Here is a 24,712-nt window from a genome sequence, read left to right as displayed (position 1 = left end):
CGTCACTTTACCTTACTTTTTTAGCTCCTCTACTTACTATTTTGCTGTTAATTGTATCTTTTCTCTCATTCCATCCAGAAGTCACTTCTTATGTACTGTCTGGAAATTTTATTCGGATTCATAAGTTTTCATACCAAGTTGTGTCTGCTTCAGTGGGTACAACCATTTTGCTCAATGTTTCCACTGAGCTGTAATATTCCAAATATATTGAAAAATACTCTCATGGGTGTCCCTTAACGCTGTAACCCCCCAAATAAATTCATTGCAGTTCTTTGTTTTCTTTAAGTTTAAAAATAAGAACAAATTTAATAGGAAATCATATACACAATTGGGTAGTTGAATTTAATTCCATCTCAAAAAGCAGAACATGAATGTGACAATTGTGGTTGCCTACAATGTCATCCTGGATGATATGAAATGCAGTGGCTGAATATTCTCTACTTCAACTGATAAAAATAAGGAAGTCTTTTCTACTTCAGGCTTCTCCCTTGTGTACACATACAAAATATGTCAAGTGATGAAAATCAAGTTGTACAGTGACTTGGACTCTTCACAAGCCCTGTATTTTACTGCTTTTTGAACTGCATAGTTCATTAAAAACCAAGGCAACAACTTTGATAAAAAGTGTCTTTTATACAATAAAAAGGAAAGTAAATGGCATGTCACATCAATCTGCAGCACTAAACAAACATAACATATGTAGATGCATTTACATCAAAACAATATGTTTAAAACAGAAGTTACATTTAAATTCTTTTGGATTGCATACAAATAGCCCAGAACTGAGAGACCCTTGAGATCTGTACAGGAATATTAAGTAAATGATTGCAAAAAAATCAAATGAATCAAGCAAATAGAACTATTAAATAGATGGTATTTAAAGAAAGAAACTGTGCATTTCACAGCCCTTTACTGTATGAAGCATTCTGAAATACAGCTATTTACACAACCGTCTGTGTTCTCTTATTTCTCACAGTATTTCAAAATGCTCATCTTCAATCTACCACTTGTCAAAAATGAATTAGTTGGCCTCCACCTTTTTGAACACTTCATAAATCTTGTTAAGTTGGTTTAAAGATTTATTTACAGTAATTACTAGGGAAGCTTGCAGTATAATTAATATTTTGTCTATTATCATGGAATATCCTGAGTTGGGATGGGACCCACAAGGCTCATCAAGTCCAACTCCTGGCCCTGCGTGGCCTCACCCCCAAGAGTCACGCCGTGTGCCTGAGTTGTCCAAATGCTTCTTGAACTGTCAGGCTGATGCTGTGACCAGTTCCCTGAGGAAGCCTGTTCCAGTGCCCAACCATCCTTGGGGTGAAAAACCTGTTTGTAATATATGATATTATGATGCTTTGCACATTGCATTGTGTAATTGTTCCAAATATTTCTTGAAGAAGAAAGAATCCCTAGCTTATTAAAGTGAAGTTAGTAGAGTGTTGATTTAGAAAATGAAAAGCTGTGTTAAATGATTTAGTATGATAATCCCAGTATACTCTTAGAGTTAACACCTGCATTTTTTTAATTAGGATAGCTACAGTAGAAACAAGGTACGGCTCATCAGGTTTTATGCTTCAAAATTTTTCTTGCAGAACCTGAAAAATACCAAAATTGGTTCTCCCTTTTTTTCTCAGTTGAGAATCTGTATGCTACAGTAGGAAATACTGTTTTGTAGGAGAAAGCTAGCACTAGCAAATGAATCTCACTGGGAATTTTGGTGGAGGGAGAAAAGCATGTGTGTACATTTAAAAGGACACAATAGTGTGTATAGTCTTATGACTAATTTTCTTATTCTGACTGTAACTTGCTCTTCCTGAGGCTGTCTGAAAATAGCCTGTTTTCAAAATCAGGAGAAAGGGTGTCAGGAGAAGTGTCTTTAAGTTTTTAAATTATAGAAGCACTTTGGGCTGTTTTTAAAGGGCTGAGTTTTTTCAACAGACAATCTTTCTTTTCTTATTTACATTTTTTATATAAACACAATGCTGATCAGCATTAAGTCTTACCTCGCACCACTTGCTTCAAATCATATGTTACTCACAATAATGTTATGGCAGGGTTTGAAATGCTGCCTAGAGAAGTAACATGAACTAAATGAGGTAGTGTAAAGGTATAGACTTTCTAGATCTGTGTGGGCTCACATCCAAGGCGCATCAGGCTATGTAGGCTGTGCTCTGGGAAGCCTGGCAGGACATCTGTACCGAAATTTTTCTGTTCAGTGCCTGGAAATCCTTATTGTTTTGAATGGCAACTCCTGAGATAGCTAGAGTCTTTGGTGTGTGTCTCCTGGTGTGATGGTCCTAAAAGAAGCTGTTTTCAGATGATGCAAGTGCAGTGTATGTGGGGTTTTCATGGACTGTGCTTACTTGATAGTTGTTTGTCAGATCTAGGAAGGTAAGAGCATAATTTGGAGAATGAGGGCTTGTAGCTGCAGGTGACATTATTTTCTTCAGTGCTTATCTTCATTTGAACAATGTTTTTTGAAGAATAGCTTCTAATATTTCCATGTTTAAAACATTTTTGTTTTACTAAGCTGGTTCTTCATTTAACCTTCTTTTGCCATGTTACATTGTTTCCCTTTTCCCTTTACTTGCACAGGTGAAGCAAGGCATTTTCAGCAATATGGCAAAGTCTTTTAATCTCTGGGTTGCAAATTAAAATTTTTCCTCTACAAATTCCTCAGAATTTGCAGATAGGGTCATAGTTGTTTTAGAATTGCAAACACAATATTTTTGCTAAGTACTAAATTAAGTCTTACAAAAGATTTTTTTAAAAGAACAAGAACAATGGGCTTTTAGTTGTGAAAATTTGCTTATGACTCACAGAAGTAATGCATTGTTGAGAAATCATAGCTACTATTTTAATCTAAAATATCATGAAGAGAAATCACTTCTGAAGTGATTTATAAGTGTGTAATAAGCATACTGATTGGTTTGACTTTATTTTTAGGGATGAAGCAGAGCACAGAAAACTAAAGACCTTGGCTGAAAAAGCCTTGAGTACTTGTCCTTATATGCTGAATCAATAAGGACATGTGAGGGAAGAAAGCTGGGTTATGATGAAAGAAGTAGTGTTCAGTTACCCTTGATTATGTTTATTTTGGCAGTGTTGCAAATGTGGATTCATGATGAGATATGGTTTTTTCCACTTTGTTGCGTAGTGTATATGTACATGTTTTCTTTGGAACTGGTAGAGAAAAGTAAATGTCATAGGATACACTGGGAATACGGGTGTTTAAGTGTACTCTCCCTGTAAAGCTTGTTGCTATGTTAGGATGAGAACAAGTTGTTAGAAGTTCTCCAAATGATGTGTGCTTTTATTATCTTTTCAGTGTAAAAAACGCAAGTACTTTTTTTGTGGGTTGTGGGTTTTTTGAGTGTTTTCTTATGGATATTATACAGAATAGAAAATGAAGCAGATGTTTCAACAGATGTCACAGGGGGCCTCTGGAGGGAATGGATATTTCATGCACCAGAGGAAAGAAAACTACTGAACGGGGAGAAATCTAGAATTGTGTGGCCTGAGGTCCATTGAGCTCAGTCACTCATAGATTTTTTGAGGTTGCAGCTGCTAAGAGCGGAAGGTTTTTATTTATTATTCTAGTGTCAGGACACAGATTCAGAAACCTTCATCACAAACAGAATTTCTTCTCATTTAGCAGCTATGAAATGATCTGTAAGGATTTCAGGGGCCCATTGCAAGTTCCTGTGGAAAGTGCTCCATCTTCAAGAGGAGTGTCAGAAGGAGATTCTTCTGCCCTGAGAAGAGAAACCTTGCCTGGCCCACTGCAGAGAAGTGCTTCTTGGAAAAGCTGCTAGGAGGAAATCAGGCAGACTAATCTGGAAATGTTTTCTGGACTGAAGAAAACTGCTGAGGTAGAGTAAGGATGAAGAAGAAAAATTAAAAACAACTTTACGTAAGGTAGAATGGGATATGAACTTAAAGACTTTTGCTGCACACTTAAGTGGTACCACTTGTAGTGGTTAGCTCTGCATTGAGACTAATTTAATTTCACAGCAAGGAAGAATTGTAGCAACCTCCACATCCTGCCTAGCAGTGCTTTGCTCAGGAAACAGCTTTCCTATCACCCTCCTGTCTTTTTTTTTTTTCTTAAATCAAAATCCTAGTTGTAAAAACCATAACAATAAAAAACAAATCAAAAACTTGGAGTTGAAATTAGGTGATTGGCAACTCAGTTATCTTTATTCCAGAATGTCTTTTCCACAGAATGTGGATATTGGCTCCAACAATCCTGAGTCAGCACAGTTCTTTGTAAGGCGTTAGTGCTTTGAATGTGATCTGCTACATTCTGTAAATGCAGTTTTGTGGAAAAATGTCATCTTGCTAATGAAAAAGAACATATATTAAGAAGAAAAAGCAAGACCCCATTTCATTTGGGAATAAAAGCTTTTGTTATGGGGGCCTAGTAGCTCCCTAATATCTGAATCTTCTGTCTGAATGACACAAAGCAACAGGGAAGATGAAGTGATATGTCTTAAGAGTCAAGAAAACCTTTCGAAATGTAAAACAAGCCTTTGTCTTTTTAATTACTCAGAGTGGACTGTTGAAAGAAGTGGGATGATGGAGAGGGCAAAGAGCAGCTCATGATTTCTCAGAGTGGAACTTCCCCAAATCTGCAGAGGCAGAAAACACATTTTTCCAGTTCATTAAAGGCAGCAAGCTGTCAGTCAGATGTTTGAGCCAGCTCAGTTGAGAGAGGGCACATGCTTTGGTTGTTTACACAGAAATCCTAAGAGTGGTGGAGGAACACTTTCACAGCTGCTATTGGCAGCGCTTAACACAGTGGCACATGGCTTTGGTTTCAGTCATCCTTCCTGGTTTGGACCTACTTTGACATGGCATCATAAATTGGCTCAGAGGGATAAAGAGTACCCTCAGCTCTTCATTATCTCCGAACTAAATGTACACCTTACGTTCTACCAGGGATTGAATGTGTATCTACTCCTTTAATCTGCGAGTTACTGCTCCTAAGAATAAATTATATAATGGGAATCTGTAATACTGAAATAGAATGGTTTCCTGTAAATCCATTCCTTTCCCTGCTGCATGCTCCAATATGAAGTACAGCCACCATCCTACTTGAGGGGAAAAGGACTGCCAGGGCAAGAGGAAGAAAGAGATTAAAATTTCAAGAGGATTTAAGAATTCCTGACAAAATAGTTTTTGCCTCACGCTTTTCAAAATCACGAGAAGCACAAAGTGAAGGGGAAAGAAGAAAACTGAGTAAAACAAAAAGCCCAGAAACATGGAGCTGCAAGAATGTATGAGGTGTTGGGGTTCTTTTGATCTAGGTTTATTTGCATGTGGAATTTGAGAAGCATCTTTGGGCAGTAGAGAGCTGCATGAAGAGCACTGCACGCAAGAGTGTAGAAAACACTCCGAGAGAAGTGGAGCAGAACCTGGGACCAGCCTGGACTACCATTTCCCAAACAGTGTGATATCCAAGAAAGATGACATCAAATGGAAAACAACAATTTACTGAGAAATCAGTTATTATATTAATATACTGCATCACAGCATTGGAGTAATACCATGTGCTCTGAAAGTAATGTGGAAGATCTACATGTATTATCTGGTACCTGAATGAAAAGAAATGTTCTGCCAAATTCATAGTTTTGATGGTGGCTGGATTTATACTCAGAAATCTATCTTCTATTACTTTTTTATCATTTAGTAGCTCCTGAAAAAAAATAGCTTTGCTTATTCAAGGGTTTTGGAGATGTTTATTGCTTTTTTCCGCATGTACCATAAATCCTATTATTTGTACTTTCAGCAGCAAGCAAGCTGATTTGCAGATATAGAGACTGAAACTTATGTAAGAGGTACAGGACTCCAGTGGCTTTAATAGTGTCTACAGCTGAATAGAAATAAATCCAGATCAATTGAATTTAAAGGCAATAGTTTCTTCAGAACTTTATTAATTGCAATACCTTTTCTTTCCAATAGGTTTTCTTTTTTTATTGCTGCTTATTTATTAAGATTCATGCAACCTGCGACCATTAAAAAGAGATTCAAGAACTAAATGTTGTATATTTGGGACTCTTGAATATCTGCTTTATTTCTGAAAGACAGCAGTAGCAATAGCTACTGTTGCAGTAGCAGGTTTTTTGTTGATTCTTTTGGAGTTTTTAGGTTGCTTGGGTTTTTTTTAAATTCACAGTGAAAATATACAAAGGTGGTCTCTTGCATGGTGGAGCTTTATCCAAAACGAGTTATATCTATATTACACTAATGTATATAAATATGTGTGATTTGATTTATAAGATCCAGTATAAGATACTCCATTCCACACTGCAGAGCTATTAATAAAGCTGCTCTTACACATAAGTTGCCAATGCACCTTGAAAATGATAAATTAAAGCATTGAAGAATCATAATTTTTCCTTTTTATCATGGTTTTTAACATTTTCATGCATTTGTGATATGAATGTAAAGCAGGTGGTGAAAGAGTAGTTATACTTGATGTCCACATTAAGCAAACCCTGTGCACTGTGGAGGTGTATATGTATTTGTTGCGCTTTTACTTATTTTCCATTGAAGCACCTTGACAGAAAACCCCATGGAAAGATATGGGACTTTTGAGGTAAAAATCTGTTGCAGAGTAGTGGCATTCTTTCCAAAACCGTATTTATCAAAAATCATGAGGTAGATGTTAAATATCTAGGATTCAGTGTGCATAAAGAAGTGAAAAGAGGGAAATTTGCATTGCTTTTTAGCAGGACCAGACTTGTTGCTCAGAGCACAGTCAGAGAATTTGTGCCAAGAGGATGAGGTGAACTGGGGAGAAAGGATGCTGTTCTAATGACTTCTGGATGGTGTTTCAGTTCCACTCTCTCGGCTCCCTTTGGGATCCAGGGACTGTTTCATGCCCATGAGTACAAACACGTTCCTTTAAAAAAAGAGGGAAGAAAAAAAAATGTATCACATCTGTAGGTGTCTCTAATAGATCGCTCTTAATGGTTGTGAAAAAAGATGTTGTGAAATCCTTACGAGCTTGTGCCAGAAAATCTCTGTTGCATTCTCAGGAATACGATTGCTGGTCCATCAGTGGGCATAATTTCACCCAGCTCTCCAATGGGGAGGGTATTTGCTGCAGAGGCCTGCACAAAACTCTGACTGCATTCATCACCCTCATTCTGCAGTAAATCTCTCTTGTGCTGGATGTGGTGAGGGAAGCAGACACAATTTTTTGATCACATGAGGAGCACAGACTTGAGACTTTGATGTTGTGTTCACATTGGTGGTACTTGTTCTCTTGATGGTGATTCTTCATTACTCCTGTTCCTTCCTGATTAGTTTTAGGGCACTGCCATCCACAGATCCTACTGAGCGCAGTAGCCCGTTATTAGCACTTCTAGGCCACCACAGCTATGTTGTCAGTGTATTATCATCAGGTAATTTTTGTCTTATTTTTGCTTCTGTGCTTTTTAAGCTTTTCAGCCAGCTACAAATAACATGTTATTAAAAAACGGAAGCCCATTGGGTTGTTACTGAACCATATGCCTTGAGGGGAAAAAAAAAATGCTGTTAATACTTTTGACAGTGTTGTAGAAGTTGGCAACATGCTCATATTCTGTGTTTTTGACAGAATGGCAGGCTGACTTTGACATTTATATTTTGACACTCTAAATTATTTGGCTGACGTGCATATTAAAAACAAAACAAGAAAAAAACCCCAAACAACATCCAAAAACTCCCCAAACTCTATTCTTTCCACTACTAGCATCTAAACAAAGAATTGAAAATCACATTTAAATGTACTGGTGTCATGAGAATTCTGTTGTGGTCAAGCACAGGTATAAAATCCCATTGTCCCAGATTTCTCTCTTCCATTCCAATCTTCAATTTTGTGTTTCCATATGGATTTGTCTTAATTTTTTATGACTATTGTTTTTCCCCTGTGTTAACTGTTAACTTCCTTTCCTTTTTTGCATTGTCTACCATAAAAATTAGTCTCAAAACAAGTACACATTTATTGGATTGGTGAATTGGGTTTTATTGCACTTTGCTGCTCTCAATAAAGCATAATAATGCAAACAATATAAGGAGAGGATGTTTTAATAGTAATTAATTCAGCTGCAAAAGGTATTCCAATAGCTGAAACTATAGCAGTAACAATATTTTCTGTATGTGTTTAAGGTCATTACAGAAATCTTTTGCAATAGTAAAATTAGGCCCTCTGCCATTACCTTTAATCTACTGACTGACAGATCACCTCTCATCTGCTGATGGTGACCAGTTATCAAAGGCTGAATGCAGCTATCCTTCAACATAGCTAGAAGTTATCTTCTCTCCTGTGATAACTTAGTTGAATGGGGTGAAAAAAGACTCTTAGTTGTCTTAATCTATACCACCCTAAATAATTACATTGTTTGAGTAATTTGTTTTTTAAATGTCAAAATGCCAAAAAAAGGCAGAAGGACAAAGGGAAAGCTGGAGAACCTTAGACATGCCACTTAAGTCAGCAAAAGCAATCCTGTGCTCTTTGCTTAGTTTGAGTAGTTGGGTTCAATACATTTTTCTTAAAGCTACTTTTCTGTTCTATAAGTCTCTTCCATGCTCAGAAAATAATCTACTCTTAGTTGTTGTTCTCAATTGAAATATATGGTTTGGTAACTCTTATGTTAGGGAATTTTTTGTGTTTCTCACGTAAATAAAATCATTAACTTTGATACTTTCTTAAATCCGTATCAGGAGGAAAAGGTGTCCAATGCAGAAGAAAAAGTAATATGAAAAAGTCACTTTATAAGTTATGGATAAAGGTTATTTCTAGAAATGCAATGTCAATGATTTATTTTTAACCAGTTAATCCCACTTGGTTCATCTTCCTTCAGACACTTCAGTTATTAATGTAATACAAATAATAAATCATTCAGGTTCTCTTTGCACTTGTCAGACACATTTCTATGCTGTCTGTTTTGGCAGCAGCAGTGATGAAATACACTTGTTGACTGCAGTCACCACAATCTAAATAGATATCTGTCGTTCCTTGACACCATGTAATAGGAATTTGTGGATTTTATCCCTGAAATAAATCTACTTGAAAAATTTTTCTACCATAGGCTTTGAAGTTAATTTTTTTTTTCTAGAGTGGTTTTGGTAACTTTTGGTATAGAGAAGGCAGGAAGGTTGTTTCCCACACAAAACATTCCTTTGAACATATATTGCTGTATTTTCTACGTGTTTCTTAGAATTCACATTTGTTCTTTTTCTGTCAGTTAAAAAAAAAAAATCATTTGCTCTTTTTATTAATGTGGTATAAAAGGAGCCTGAAGTAATGTTTTTTCCCTTCACCCCAGTTCATGATCCATCTCTTTCTTTTTTTTTTTTAAATCATTTATCTTCTTTCCAGGTTATTCAGAGGACGACTTCACTTAGTTTTAGTTGTTCTTTGAACTGTGAAAGTTGCTAAATGAAATAAACAATTTTAATGGGGAAGTTGTCAGTCCTGTGGGTCTCTGTTCTGCTACCTGTGTCTTTATCATGTATGAAATAGAAATAATAATTGCATAAAACAAATAAGTCTGTTAGAAAAATGTGTTGATTGGTAGAACAGTGGATGGATGTCTTTGCCTTTGACTGTGGAGTTATTTACTTTCTTTTTTCCCTCCCCCTTCTCTATTTTTAACCATGATTGTGACATTGTAGAGACAAACTTGGCAGATACAGTTAACAAGGACCAAAAAATGCTCTAATTAGTTTTAGCCTATGATTTGATTATTATTAGTATGTGCTCTGGGGAGGTGTGATGGTGGAGAGCAGGTGGATGCCTGAAGGAGGCTGTAACCGTATGGCAAGTCTTCACTAGGGCAGGCTTCTGGCAGGACCTATGAACATGTGGGGAGTGGAGCCCAGACTTGAGCCAGTTTCTTGGTAGGATTTTTGACCCCGTCAGGTGCCATGCTGTAGCTTTCTGTTCCTGAAGGACTGCACCCCATGGAAAGGACCCACCCAGGAGCAGTTTGTGAAGAGCTGCAGCCTGTGAGAAGGACTCATATGGAAGAAGTCTGTGGAGGACTGTCTTCTGTGGGAGTGACCTCACACTGGAGCAGGGAAAGTGTGAGGAATGCTCCCTGTGAGGAGGAAGGAGTGACAGAGTGTAATGAACTGACCACGATCGCAATTCACTGTCTCGCAGCACTGCTCATGGAAAGGAGGTGGAGAAATCAGGAGTCAAGTTAACCCTGGGCAGAATAGAGAGGTGGGAGGGAAGGGGTTTTCAAGATTGGGTTTTATTTCCCATTGCCCTTCTCAGATTTGATTGGTAATAAGCTAATTTCCCCAAGTCAAGTCTGTTTTGCCCATGGCAGTAACTGATGAGCAACCTCTCCCTGTCCTTACCTTGACCCATGAGCAGCTTTGCATACCTGGTGTCCAGACATGGTCAGCCACAATGTTTTTCTACCCCATCCTTACCCATGCAGTCTCTGAAGGCATCTCTAAGTGCTTCTCCCACTCTCTATTCAGTTCTTGCTCTGCAGATTGCATTTTGGGTGAGTTGTAGTGTGTTTTGGAAGCATTGGGATTATGGTACATTCAAGTGTGCGGGTACTTGGTAGGATGGGAGTTAATGGCTAAATTTACTTGATCAATATTCTGTTAAGAAATTTCTAATTTACCATACAACTGCAGAATTTGTAGGTGTTTGTGACAAGAAATATTGATTTTGATTGTAATACCCAAACATGACATTGCAGGTAAAATAAGACTCGCCAGAGCTAACAATGACAAGATTTTTATGTGTTTAAGTTGTAGTTTCACTTGAGCTATAGGCTTCTTTCCTAATGTCATGTAGTTTATTATAATAATCTGACATACATTCATGAAAAGATTTATTTTACTCACAAGAAGCGGTGCACACAGTGATGCTGTAGAATTTTGAAAACATCCTTGGTATATCTTCCCCATTGAATTTCTACAAGGCACTCTGTGAATTTTTATTTAACTAAGTAGCTTTTATAATTTGATGTGGTGTGGTTTCTTTCAATCCTTGACTTAGCCAGTACACTTCATTTTCCAAAAATCAGCAGCATGTGAAGACCTAAAAAGCTTAAGAATTCATGAATGCAGGAACAGAATTTTGTCTGCAGAAGCAAATACTCGGAACGGGAAAAAAAGTCAAATTGCGGCTTCCTTTGCAATTTTAACTACTTTATCCTATCTCCTCTCCTTTCATGTGTAACTATTTCATAGTTAATTATTTTCGAACTGGTTGTAAACTTTTTTATCATGTGGAATGTTTGATTTGCAAAATGTCATTTTTCCCTCTCTGTATCCGTATTAGATTTTTTGATGCTAATTAAATAAAATTCCGTGCAAAATGACCCATTTATCTGTGGGATTTTGAGGTGAATGACAGTGAAGCACCTTTGTGCTTCACAAAATTCATTAATTTATTTTAACGATACTCCTTGGTGTACTACCTGAATTATACATTTGGCAACTTAGACACAAAGGAGGAAAACCAGCATGAGAATTTTTAGCATATTTAACATCAAACAGACATACTGTCAGATTCAACTCTGTTGACAGGAACATTCTGCAATGAGGTCTTTAGCTCATTATTAAACAGAGCTCTAAGCTGGCTGTCACACATTGTAGATGATTATGGATGGTATGAAATACCTCATATAATTTCAGCATTTCTTTTCTAGAAAGGGATATGTCTATCTTGATGAGATAAGACAAATAAGATTATTCACAAACCCTGCAACCCTGTCATGGTTTTGTAGGCTTATCTTTGCTGTTGTGTGGCATTTGCATACCTTGATGATTTTAAATTAAATTATATTCATAGGCTGCCTCAGTTTTTATGTAGCCCCACACAGGCTTAATGTTTGTAATTGTTTTTCTCAGATTGCATTGTCAAGGCCATACTTCAGAATCAAGAAATAGGTAAGTTATTGTTAGTAGCATTTGCTCTGGATATTCCTATGGCATATACAGTCTTGTAAGTTTGTCAGTACTTAGTTAACATGTTCTGGAAATGTGAAGTTAATCATGCAGATGGGCATTTAGGAAGTCAGTGTTTTCTCATCTCTGTGGGTAGATGATGATTTTCTTTAAGACTAATTAGTAGAGTTATTAATCCAAACAATTAAATTCTCTTCTAACACTACAGCTGTCTAATTAACAAATCTATTAATTAATCAGTAGGTTCTCCAGATGTCTACTGAGATACTGTCCCTTGAGCAGCCATATTAGCTGTTGATTTTTTTACAAACCAAGGCCTGGAATCTTTCATTTGTTTGGTTGTATGTGAAGCAAGAGCCTGCTTTATTAAAGTTGTATCTTTTCCTCTGAGTAAAAAGCTATTTTTATTAGTTATTTTTTCACCTGACGTACATGTGACCAGATATTGTATCATTAAAATCTAAGGGAATGAAATTCAAATGCTTCCTTTCCAGCAATCCAGAAAAAGCTCTTGCAGAAATGAATGTCACCGTAAAAACACACAAATAGCTTAATTGCTTTCAATTTTTAAAGCCTTCTTACCTTGTGCCAGTAAGTCATGACCTTACCACAGTGTTCTTATCTATGGCATGCTGCCTTGCACTGCAGCTTGAAAATGTGCTGTCATTTGGGTCAAGTCTGGCAAAGTCAGCCGGTCTGATTCAATCTGCCATACCATTTCTCAGACAGGAATGAGAAGTGTTTTGGCCACACACAATGTGCACAGGTTTGAGCAATTAAAAAAAAAAAAAAGTTTCTCTGCATACTGTAATATGTAGGATATACTTTGTATGCTATGCTGGTCTGCTTGGTTTGTAACTTATTGAAAAAGTGGATTTTCAAATTAAGTGTTAAAACTTGTTATTTGGCATCTTTTTTTTCATGACTAAAGCAATTAACTGTTTATTCAGTAATGAAATCAGTGTCATCTAAAAGTACTCAAACTGATATTCATGCTTCCCTCTCTGTTCCTTTGAAGCCAAGGTATATGTGACCTCATCAGTTCTAATTATTGTACCACAGGTTGGGATGTAATTGCTAAGTTACTATAGCTGCATTTTTGCTAGCATTGTCTTCCTCTGCAGCAAGGCTCTATTTTATTTCTCTTCTTCCTTCCTCGTAGAATTTCCTCCCTTTCAATTTATGAGTTCCAAAAGAAGGTAAGGAGGGGGAATTTAAGCCTCAAGAAAATTGTATTCATTTTAATTAAATCCTGGAATGCAAACCACACCCCCTCTATTCCTGTGTTGGTGGGCACAACACTCCAAAAACTTGCCAGCCCACAGCTGCCAGTGTTGCTGTATTATTGGAACATATGCAGAGTTGGCTGCTTTTCCCAGTGCCATGCATCCATGCTGAGGAAGGTGCTATACTGTGAAAGGATGGTGTCAGAGGAGTCAAGGGCGTATGTTCTCAGTTGTCCGTACTGACATTTTGCTGGGGGCTTGGGCTGTTTAGGAAGGTAGTTTTACTGAGGTGACAGGCTGGGTTTTGCCAGCTGGCATCAAACTTACACAAACCACTGGCAACAAGAAACAAGTGCTTTGAATTAAACATTGTAAGAGCTCAGACCTGAGCAAAACTGACTTTATGTAGGAAACACGTTATGCAGGATCCTTCAGCTTCTGCCCATTTTATTTAGTGTTAACACAGACATTTTAGGGAGCTTTGAGATTACGTTTGCTTGGTTTCCAGCTGAGTTCTGGGAACTGAAGACTGAGCCAGGGTATAATTCTGTTTCTAGCTATAGACTGAGCTAAAGATAACTGCTAAGTGTTCATTGTCTGGACTATGTTGTGCAGAAACCTACTGTTGGACTATATCAATAGCTCCCTGCATGTGACTAACCAAGCAAACAGGTCTATCTGGAAAATAGAATGCTGGACAACCAAGGAAATAAATCCTGAATCTGTTAAAGGAAGAAAATAGAAAACCTAGCTCTACATAAATCTTTTGAATTAGGAAGACCCTCAGTCTTCTCCAAGGGCAAAAGCTTTATTTAGCTCATCTTTAAGAATTCTCAGTGTTCTGTTTCTCTGAATTTTTTTTCTGGTATTTAAAAGACAAATCTGACCAATTGTAAACTAAAAAGCTTTTAGCGGCAGCTGAACAAGTAGTATTTTGGTGTTCAGTATTTTTTTTTCTTCTAACTTACATAATGTATTTCTATTCCAATAACTGAAAAGAAGTACTTTAAAAACACCAACAAATAACTTCCTCCCCTTCCACCCCTCCCAAAAAACAAAACAAACAAAAAAACAAGCAAGGAAAAACCTTAAGTATGTGAGCATTTACTAGAAAATAGTAACCAATAACATTACAATTTGATTTAGGAGTGCAGAGCTTTGTGTAGTTGCATCTTAAATATTTCCTTTCACTAAAGAATCTTTAGAATCTGGCTAATGAGGAATGGAAAAAACCATTTTTTTCTCAACATCCCCGCTTCCCTCCTTATTTTCCTCTTCTCCCTCTATATCATCCACCTTACCTTCCAAGCTCAATTCTTTACCTAGTTTTAAAATGGTGCTAGATATCACTTGCTATAATATTAGCCCTACTGTAGATTTAAGGCAACAGTGCTAAGATTTGTTTGAGTGGTAAAGTGAAACAAACAAAACTCACTGTTCACCTACTTTTTTCTTGACTTTCCACTGTGTCAGAAAGTGTTTCACTCTGTGGTTCACAAGTTACTGATGGTCTGGTAAGTATGTGCCAAATATTTGATCCTTAGAGAGGTAACTAATTCCTTGTATCCTCTTCATTTTCAATTTTAAAATTTCATTAAAAGGAAGGCAAAACCACATTGCTAATATTGCTCTTGTAAGCAACTTATATAGTCACTGAAAAGATGTTTTAAGACTTGTGAAAACTTGTCAGTTGTTATGAAAGATGTATGTAAGACGATGTTAAGATATAGTCTGTAGAATAAAAGCATTTTAGAAATCCTGCTATGCAACCTAGACCTCAGTGTGTTCATAGATTCAGATCTTTGGACCAGTGCAGTGTAAAACCTGCATCTAGAGATTTTCAGACAGAATTGAGATCTGCTGATCTACAAGACTGTTTGTATCATGTGATTGTATTTGTGCTTCTGAAATTGTTTTTTGGCATTGGATGCAAAGGTCTGTTTTTTAGTCCTGGCTCTATTAATATCTTGATTTTTACCCCTTTTGTGTCCTAACCAAAGCTACATATACAGTGTTTACTTCAATCACTTTCATTTTGTTTAAAAAAAACCACAACATGACTGTCACTCCTCTGTTACTCTTACACTCTGTTACACCTTACACTAGCACAAGTAAGACTACTTTAATGAGACAGAACTTCTTCTCTATCTTAAGTATTTTCTATGTTATAGATTTTCACATTAAGTGCTGAAGAAATATAGTTTTGTTATCACCGCAACTTAATGAGAAACTTCCTTTTAGGATGACCAAAGTAGATGATTTGTTGCATTGAGCTCCATTTTTGGCTAGGGCTGAGAGCTCCCTGAAGGGCATACGTTAAAAGCATATTTTACAGGTGAGATTATTTCAAGAAATAGTAGTTTTTATCTCCCTGACAAACTCTTGTATGTGCTTGAATTTTTCACTTCCTTACTTTGTTTTATTCCTTTGACATTAGCTGTTTGTAGTGTACAGATACACTTTTACTCCATCAGGATGTCTCCAGTGTAGTAGATTCTAGCTATACGAATATGCCAGCCAAATTTCCAAGCAGGCATAAATAAATAAATTCCAAAATGGGTCTCACAGAAATGGGTGTGTGTCTTTGGTCCCACTTCTTCAAAGAGTAGGATAGCACAGAGGCTACTCTGTTTGGCAAAGACAGGTTTTTAAAGACAATTCAGTTTGAACCTTCTGTTTTTGATGTATGTACTAAGGATCTTTGAAATATGAATCAGTTTTTGTTCTCCCAGCCTACCTAAACACAGCTGCTAGAATGTCAAGTCTGTGCTGAATTAAAGTGGAAGGACCCCTTAGTCTCCTATTCAGACAGACTGTCTCAGTATACAGTTCATGATACTTCAGCACTTTAAATAAATATGCTGTGTCAGGCATACTTGATCAAAGGTAGCCTTCTTCTTCTGATTAGGGCAGGTGAGCTTAGTGTCTGCTTTTTCAGAAGTGCTGAGCATCTACAAAGCTCTGAGTCCCTTGCATTTGCAAAGACTCAGCATCTTTGGAAGTCACACCACTAGCAATGACAAAATTGGAGTATCCAATTAGGTGATCTCACTGTAAGTCCAGTTAAATTATAGATGTTAGTGTATTTACAGACTCAGGTAATTGTGTGAATGCATACTTGCATTGAAATCAATAAATGTTAAATTACTCAGTGCTTTTAAAAATCCAATTAGGCACTGAGACAGCTGAATAACTGCAGAAATCTGATGTATGGGGACATGAATTTATATGTACGGCATCCATTATGCTAGAAGACTGTGAAGGAAAGCTGAGGAATGAACTGCCCAGTCAATGGGGCATTCAGTGGCTAACTTCCATAAGCTGCTTTAAAGTCTAGGATCGCTGCCTCTGCTTTCAGAAGTTTATGGGTCTGTATGTGGGAAGAGAGTAACTTGGCGTATGACAACCCTGAGGCCCAGCAGTATGTTCATTGCCCTTGGCCAAGAAATATAAATAGTGAGCCATCGCCATACTTTGTAACAACGTTTTGCTGAATTCTCTTCTCAGATTCATTCATGCAGTGCCATTAAGTTTGGTGTATGGAAACTAATAAACATAAAACGGAGCAATATTTGGGAGAGCAGGAACTCTTTAGAGGTTTAGTTTGTTTGTTTTTCATTATAAGCATATTTAACTCAGTTTTCTTCTGATCTTTGTGTGAAATATCAAAACATAACATATTCTATTTCTTGCTTGTAAGAAAGAGTTATAGTCTCTTTGTAAGGAAGGGGTAATTATGGATGGTAATCAAAGCCTGAGTGGGAGAAGTCCAGTTTCAGTGAGAAGATGCTTAGCCAACATGAGTCAGATGAGACAAGTCAAAGATATGCAATTTCATCTGTCTGGCAGATTTTCAAAAGCTTACTTCAAGGGCTTGCCTAGAAGCCTTCGGTGAATATTGATGTATTAACATAATTACTCTTTTAATTGTTTTTTTAAAAAAAACTCAAAACATTAAGGCTAGCACATTACTGTCAGCTCCCCATGAACTTTTCCAAAACCTAGCTACAGATAACAGTGAGTTTTTCATCACATAATTTTAGACAAGTGTTATGTCTTGGTTTCTCTTTATTGAAATGAGTAGCATATAGAAAGGGATTCAGAAATTTATTTGACATTTCCTTGAGTTGTGTAGTTATTGTGCTTTGCTGTGATTACTCAGGGTAGTTTTTTTAAATGTATTTTTAAGATCTTTAGATGTTAAGAGACTATTGCTATAAAAATTTTGTAATGTGGTCATTTAATACACTTAGAAAAATAGTAAAAGGTGTGAGATGCCTTGCTTTGAATACAGAAACTGCTAAAGTGAAGGGTTGAGTTACAATTTTGTATGGTCTGAATATATTTGTCTCATTTTTTACTAATGGCAAAAATATAAATTTATGCCTAAAAAGCATGGTGAAATGCACCTAAACTGGTGTTTGTTGCTGCAAGGCTATTTTCTTTCCTTGGGGCAAGGAGAGAAGTGAGGAGGGCATTGTGATGGTATGGTCTTGATGGAGAAGGGATGTGTTTTTTTGGGAAGTTTCGAGAATGGGCACTTAGCAGAGCTTTCAGCCTTCACATTATTTTATTTTTGAAGATAAGGGTCTGGGTTAAGAAAAACTGTATGTGCTTAGTGGTGATAACATTTAATAGCACTGCAGAGTGATTCCTGAGACTGGATTGTTCTATATGATTCTTCCCTGTTGTGTGGCTTTTTTTCTCAATGTGATAGGTATTTAGAGGTATGGAACTTTTTCACTGCTTGACTTAAGACAATTTTGTACCTCGCTGGAATGACTTATGGCAGTCCAGGTATAATATTTTTGATGGGCCTGATCACTACATTTATACATGTATGTGTTAAACTTTGTTATAATTGAATTTTAATTTTTTGAATCTTTAAATTTTTGGACTAAATTATTGCACAGTTTCTGGAAATAAGATGAGGCGAAAAAATGTCTTGCATTCAAAATAATTCCAGCAGCTAATAATAATTAGCTTTATTTATTAAGATCAATAATTGGAGCACTGCCTTGAAATTGAGGAGCAGGTGGCCTTTTTTCCAAGGGTATCTCTTCTGTAATTCATTTGCCAAATTAAAAACGTTTAAAGTCTGCTTGCATGGTCTGAAAAGATACAAAAGGAAGATTTTAAAAAAGTTAATCTCTGTAGTTAATGGGAAACAAGTTTTTCCTGGACTTATTCAAAGGATCAAAGTTAGGTTCCTGCTGAGTTGCTGTCTTCCTTCATTACTTCTGGAGGAAGTCAAGGCAGGGAAAACTTGCTTCACTGAAGTTAGTACTGATGAATTCTCATTTCAGGGTTTCCTGAGTTCTCTGAATTCATGTGTGAGCGTCTTTCTGCATGTTTTAGTTCTGCTAGTGCTGACCAGTCTGTGCACATATCACCCCCTGTGCCGAGATACTTAACATGCTTTAGCCTGGAGCTACGTCATTAAAGCTGGATTCATTTTGCTGCAATTGCTGCTCCTGGCTGAAGAGCTAGCAGTGAAACTGAAATCATAGCCCCTGTTTTGCTGTGCTCTTGGTGAACCCTGTGCTGGCCCTGAGGCAATGCTGTGTGAGAAGCTGTCAGACAGGAGTGTGCAAAGCAAGAGGGAAAAAGAGCATGGCTGAAGCATTTTGCTGGCAGCACAGCAGTGCTGGGAGGGAGAAGAAATAGTAATCCTGGGAGTTCATATCTTTTTGTGATACTGGGGAGAACAGGGATTGGAGAAAAAGAAAAAGCCCAGCAAACTTAAAAAGACTCCACTAACCCAAAGCAAAATATAAAACCCTCTTGGTATTTCAACATACCACTAAAACCCCTGCTCTTACGTATTCTCTTTTACTTTTTTCTATGTTGTTGCTCACTGCTTTTTAATTTCAGATTTCCATAATAAACCCATTTATACTGAAATGTATTGAGAGAATGATGCTTTTGTGTGTTGAATGTGCTTTGACATAATTTATCTAGAGCTTGACAGGGATTCCATCCTTGATGATTAAAAAGGCATTAATGAGATGGGTACTTGTCAAGACTGGATTATGGCCATCTTCAGGCTAGAGAAAAGGCAATGGAATGACTACTGAAAACAAATGTGAAGCCCACATTTTTGTAATGAATTATTGATTGTTCTTGATAGAGGAAATAAGAAATTGGAATGTCTGGGAAGCAAAATATAAACACTCCTTGATATTTTAATCAGGCATATTATGACATTGTTAATGTAAGATAAAAAGCTGTACACTATACAAAGTAACTTTCTTTTTAAAGAAGCATAATTCAGTCTAGAAAGAAAAAAAAATGGGTGTATGTGGGTTTTATATTTATTAAGACATAATGCACTATGGCTTATGTAACATGCAAATAGATTTCCTCAACATGTACATGAGAATTCTTAATTACCATCAGATAAACTGATGATAATTCAGCTAGATACAAAACATATGGTTGACAATACATCTATAACAATTCTCAGAGCTTAAAAATTTGAGGATACACTAATGCTGATTTAATTTCTTAGCTATTTAGCTATTTTTATTTGACAAATTGAAATAGGTAGCATTCTGGGGAACCAGACTAAAATCTGATCTGTAGAGGCTTATTATCTTTACATATTGCTTTATAGACACTGCTTTGCTGTGACAGTCTTCACAGATTTTTATCCTGTAATGTCAAAACAATTAATGGGAAAATAATAATTTAAGGATGCTTCATCTTACTTACCTTCAGTTTGCTAATGAGCTGCTGTCTCTATCTCTGGAAGTTTTTAGTATGTATGTGTGAGGAAAGATGGAGTGCTGTGTTGCTGCTGCTTTAGTAAGATTTCAAGAAAACTGTAACCATGAACAGTTATTTCTATACAGACACATATCTAATCTCAGAAGTATGCAATGTGAGATGCAGTAAACCATAATTTGTATGTTTTCAAAAAGGAGATAAACAACAAAGTATTGGGGTTTGGCAATTACAGAATTTTGCCTAAATATGTGGAGATACTTTTAAGGTATGTTGATCTTGATGGAGAAAAAAATAATTCTTCCTTTTACTGTTGATGTCATACAATTGGAGAAAAATGCAGCAAAACAGTTTTAATCCCATTTAATCTTGTAATATGTATTTTACTTCTTCTTTGCATAAAATCAGCAGTCTCTATCCATTTTCTTGTTCATTACTGTACTCAGTGTGTTTTTTTTCCTGTTTGAAGCCTCATTAAAAAAAATGGTAGTTTTAATTCTGAGACATGATGAATGAGTGTTTCTGGGGTTTTAACACTTGATATGAAAATTTTAAAAAGCCTTTATTTTCACATTTATTTTTCATTATTATGGTAAACTACAGCAAAATAGTAGTTAGGAAGATCCTAGCACTGATCCAGCACTGAAATGAATTTTGTCTGGTCTTGTGGAAGGCAAGCAATCCTCCATTCTGAGTTTAACCACATACTTTTGTTAGCAGATCGGTTTTTGGGTTGCCGCACAGGGATTGCAGGATTACATTGTCGATTAGGTTAGAATTGGATTCTTGTCTGGCTGCAAGGCAAGTATATTGCAAGGAGAACCTAAACTTTAGCTCTTCTTTTCAACCTTTTTGTTTCTTCAAGGCAGTAACTTGAAAAACTGCCTCCCATTGCCTCTGTTTTTTCTAGCTGAATAGTCTTTTGCATAGCAGGTAATTTCTCTTAGAAATATCTAAGCATAGATGCCTTCTAAGCCATTGTATGGGTGTTATGTGCCAAAATACCCTAACTAGCTTACTAGAAAGTGTGATCATCATATGTACAAACATTATCAAGCACACGATCACATCTTGTGACTTCAGCTTCGCCCATTTGGCAATATTATGGGATAATCTGCTTCCATTTAAGCAGTGCAAAGGGAACTAACTTGTTTCCTGTTCCCTGGCCAAGCAGTAACATTTGAAGTGACTGTGTGGGTGGTGGTGGGGGTGAGCAAAGACCACTTCACCAGGAGAAGAGCTTGGTCTGCTGTTTTTTTCAGCTAAATTAGTGCTCAATCTAAAGGGAGGCAACCTGCTCAAACTATAAAGTAACTGTTGGCAGGACAGCAGTTTCCTGTCTGACTAGATTGTGCCAGGATGTGAACAGCTACATTTTAGCTATAATGTGTAAAATAAAATCCATTTGGTTTTGCCATACACATTAGCTTTTTTACTGCAAAATGTTAATTTACAGAGACTTGGGGGTTTTTTTGCGGGTTTTTTTTGTTTTCTTTTTTCAAACTGTTTCTGTTAGTATAAGGTTTCTGTGTTTAGAGAGAAAGATCCCTTTTTCTGGTTTGGGATGATTGTGTGTTTTATCTTTACATGAAGGATTTTTAAAATAATGAAAGTATTTGGGGATTAAAATTCTCCTCTTACTGAAAGCAGTCAGCAAAAATCAAGAGCTTGGCTGGGAGGACTATCAGGCCAAGAAGAGTAGGAAAAAGCTGGTTCTACTTGTGCACAGGCCCAAAGCATTTTCTCATACAACAATTGCTGAGAGGTTGTGTGTGGTCAGCACCACACTGGTAGCCTTAGGCTGACTGGAACTGCTTCAAACAGACCTAAATATCACCAGATACAGAGGAATCTGTTGCATGTTCCCATTGTTCCTGCTCATAAGAAGTGATCCATGGATAAGCAGGCAAAAAAAAGTCTTTAGTTAGGGTTGTAATTATAGTTTTAGCAGGTCTGCCACAAGCTTAAAATTCAAAATAATGTTATGCTATACCCAAACCTGTTACACCTCTGAGTGATTTAGTCCTTTCTGTGAGTTAAGCTAATACAACAAGTAATAAGGCCTCATGTCAGCATTTTGCAGCTTAATAATCACAAAATACAGACTCACAAGAACTGTTCTTAATGCAAGTCCAAGCATAGGGTGAAAATTGTTTCCTGTAAAAACTCCCTTGAAATATTAACTGTGATTATTCCACTATTATAAGTAGTTAGATCCTACTTGGTTGAAGAATCTTGTGGGCAAGTAAGTAACTATTGAGTGATGAGAACTGTGAGAGAAAATAGGTTCTTTCCCCATCTGCTAGATTTAAAAGAAAAATTATGCTAAATGAGAGGTTTATGTTATCATTTACTGATGATATTTTTATGCCTCCATAACATCTTAAATTTGAAAATATCCATGCCTCAGGAAGCTAACTCATTTCTCTGTAGGTGCTAAAATTTCCATAAGTGTGTAGTATGAAATCTGATTGTTTTTACTGAATTGAGATGTAACTGAGACTGTATTAACTTGTTATATCCCTCTGCTAAATTGGGTTCTGCATGTTTTCTCACTATTACATTTTACTATGCATTATACGTATTTTAAATATGTACCTCTGCAATTGACTGGGAGTAGTTGTGAAGAGGCTGTTATGGTCTCTCTTGCATAAGTAATACATCTTTAGAAAACAGAATTAGGTCATTGGCATGCACGTCTAAGTGATTTAGCTCCAACAGAAGAACTGGAACTGAGAAAAGAGCAGTTTTCTGTGTCCTGCGGTTTTCCTGACTTTTCATTTTAAGGCTACATGTTATGGCTACTATCCATCCTCTGGAAGACAATTAGATCTTTTTGGTCAGTGTTTAGCTTTTTCTCCTGGTAAATGAAGCACCAACCAGCTCTGGGGTATTGCTGTGGCTTCAGACTAAATCAGCAATACAAGAGGTATGAAGTTCAGAAGTCCGGGTTGTTGTATGTTACTACTGAAATTCTACTTCCTCTGGTACACCTAACTGAATAACATCTAAAAGTCAACTGCACATCCAAAACTGGCAAGGAGTTTTAAAAGTTTCTACTAGAACAATCTTTACATTTTTGAAGGATCTCAGTGGTGCGAAATTATTCAACAAAATGCGTTACTGATGCAGGATGTTGGCTGGCTGGAGTGGCACTTGTCCACATGAATCCCTCAGTTAAGGTGTGATTTGCTTAGTCTGTGTGAGGTTGTCCCCCTGCTCTGCAGGAAGCATGGCATCAGCACAGCTGTGGAAAGCCACATGCATAGATCTCGATGTTCTTCCTCCTCACCCTCTGCTCTGGCTTGAGTGTGAAATGGCTGTATAGAGTATTGTCCATAAGTCTCCTTTCTTTTTGCTGCAAGAGACCCTCTTAATGCTGGTTCTTTGTTACTCAAGAACAGTTTTATGATGGTTTCAAATGGTTTAAAGAAGACTCACGTGGCCTCAGGCTACATTCCCACTGATAGGAGTGTGCCTCACTAATGAGCTGAAAACACCCTGTCTGTAAGCTGCAATGCAAAACATGAGCAGGTAAACTTTGCCAGACCTGCTCTAGTTTTTTTGCATGGTCAGTTTGTTATTTAGGTCCCTAAATCTTGGTGAAGGAAATTTGTAGACATGAGTTTCCTAAGTGCTGTGGCTGTGAAAAAGTTTGGAGCAGTGCCCCACAGTATGAAAGAATGTATGGGAGAATTTGTTTCTAGCAGTTAAAAACTCTTCATGTTTATGCTGGTCAAAACAAAGTAATTTCATTAAATTCAGTATCTATATTCTGGACTGACAAATAGAGCAGAATTGTCACTTGCTCTTTGAACATTTTGTTCCATACAGTGTCCCTGACAAAAGAGAAATCTCTATGTATTAAGAAAACACCAGTGACCTGGGCTGCAGTAGTGGATTGCATAAGAATCTCAGCATGCTTTAAAAATAAGTATATGAAGTAATGCTATATGTAGCAAGTGTCATATGGTTTAATCATAGCTTAATACAACCGAGTTCAGTCTGAGTCCAAGAGATAGTTATCCTATTAAAATCCAGTGTGATTACAGAGCTGTTTTCAGGAAAGAGGAGAAAAAAGGCTTGTCAGCTTTTGGCAGTGCTGAGGTGTTGGACTTTGATCAGAAACTCTGATTCCTGTGGCTTCTGTTACACAGGAAAGGAACTTGTCTTGGCACATCTTCTAACACGTTGTGAAAGATCCGTTGCTCTTGCCCATTGGAAGAACTTCCTTGACTATCGGACATCTTGGTTTGATTAAATCATTCCAGAGAAGTCATGAATTAGAACCTGAGCATTCACTAGAATGGTTTTAATAGTGAGTTTCCAGGCACCAAATTTATGAAGCATGGGAGAATAGTACTTCTCTGCCTAGCAGATACCTGGAAGGAAAAGTTTATTGAAGGCTGTAAGATTACTTAACTGGAGATGGTAAAGGAATGGTAGGTTGAAAGTAATTTGTAAATACTGGTATGAGAACTATGAGCTATGATATGATTTATGATTGTGAATGTAATTTATTTTAATAAGCATATTGAACAATACAAATGGTTGAGATTTTATATTTTCTTAGATTTCACTTATTCTGTTTCCACTTGATATGTTGTCATTCCTCTCTTAAAATTAGTATAGTGCTACAAATGGTCAAGATTTTCTGGATTTATTCTTCAAGAGTCACTGGAAGACTTGAAATAGAAACATATACAATCCCAAGCAGTGTCAGTAAAAAGAAAGCAAATAATGAAAAGATACTGACTGAATACAACTTATATTTTCTTTTTTTTTTTGATAAAGCTGAGCACTACAGTCATTTCCCAGAGCTCCAC

The 24,712-nt window shown here is 36.8% G+C and overlaps 1 protein-coding gene and 1 long non-coding RNA gene across 4 annotated transcripts in view; both read left to right on the top strand.

Annotated features, from left to right (window-relative positions):
* LOC148184640 (uncharacterized) overlaps positions 1-6,044 on the top strand; it is a 34,078-nt gene extending 28,034 nt beyond the window's left edge. Inside the window, exon 2 of the long non-coding RNA XR_015772193.1 lies at positions 3,659-6,044. This is a non-coding gene — a long non-coding RNA (uncharacterized LOC148184640). The remainder of the gene's footprint in view (positions 1-3,658) is intronic.
* The window catches only part of SASH1 (SAM and SH3 domain containing 1), a 541,099-nt gene that overhangs the window by 39,298 nt on the left and 477,089 nt on the right, over positions 1-24,712 (top strand). The window lies entirely within an intron of this gene.

This window comes from Pseudopodoces humilis, chromosome 3, assembly GCF_049639895.1.
Source record: "Pseudopodoces humilis isolate 2021_Gansu_Grassland_sample_001 chromosome 3, ASM4963989v1, whole genome shotgun sequence".
NCBI lineage: Eukaryota > Metazoa > Chordata > Aves > Passeriformes > Paridae > Pseudopodoces > Pseudopodoces humilis.
Note: the sequence above shows the minus strand (reverse complement) of the source record. Positions and strands in the feature narration are given on the sequence as shown.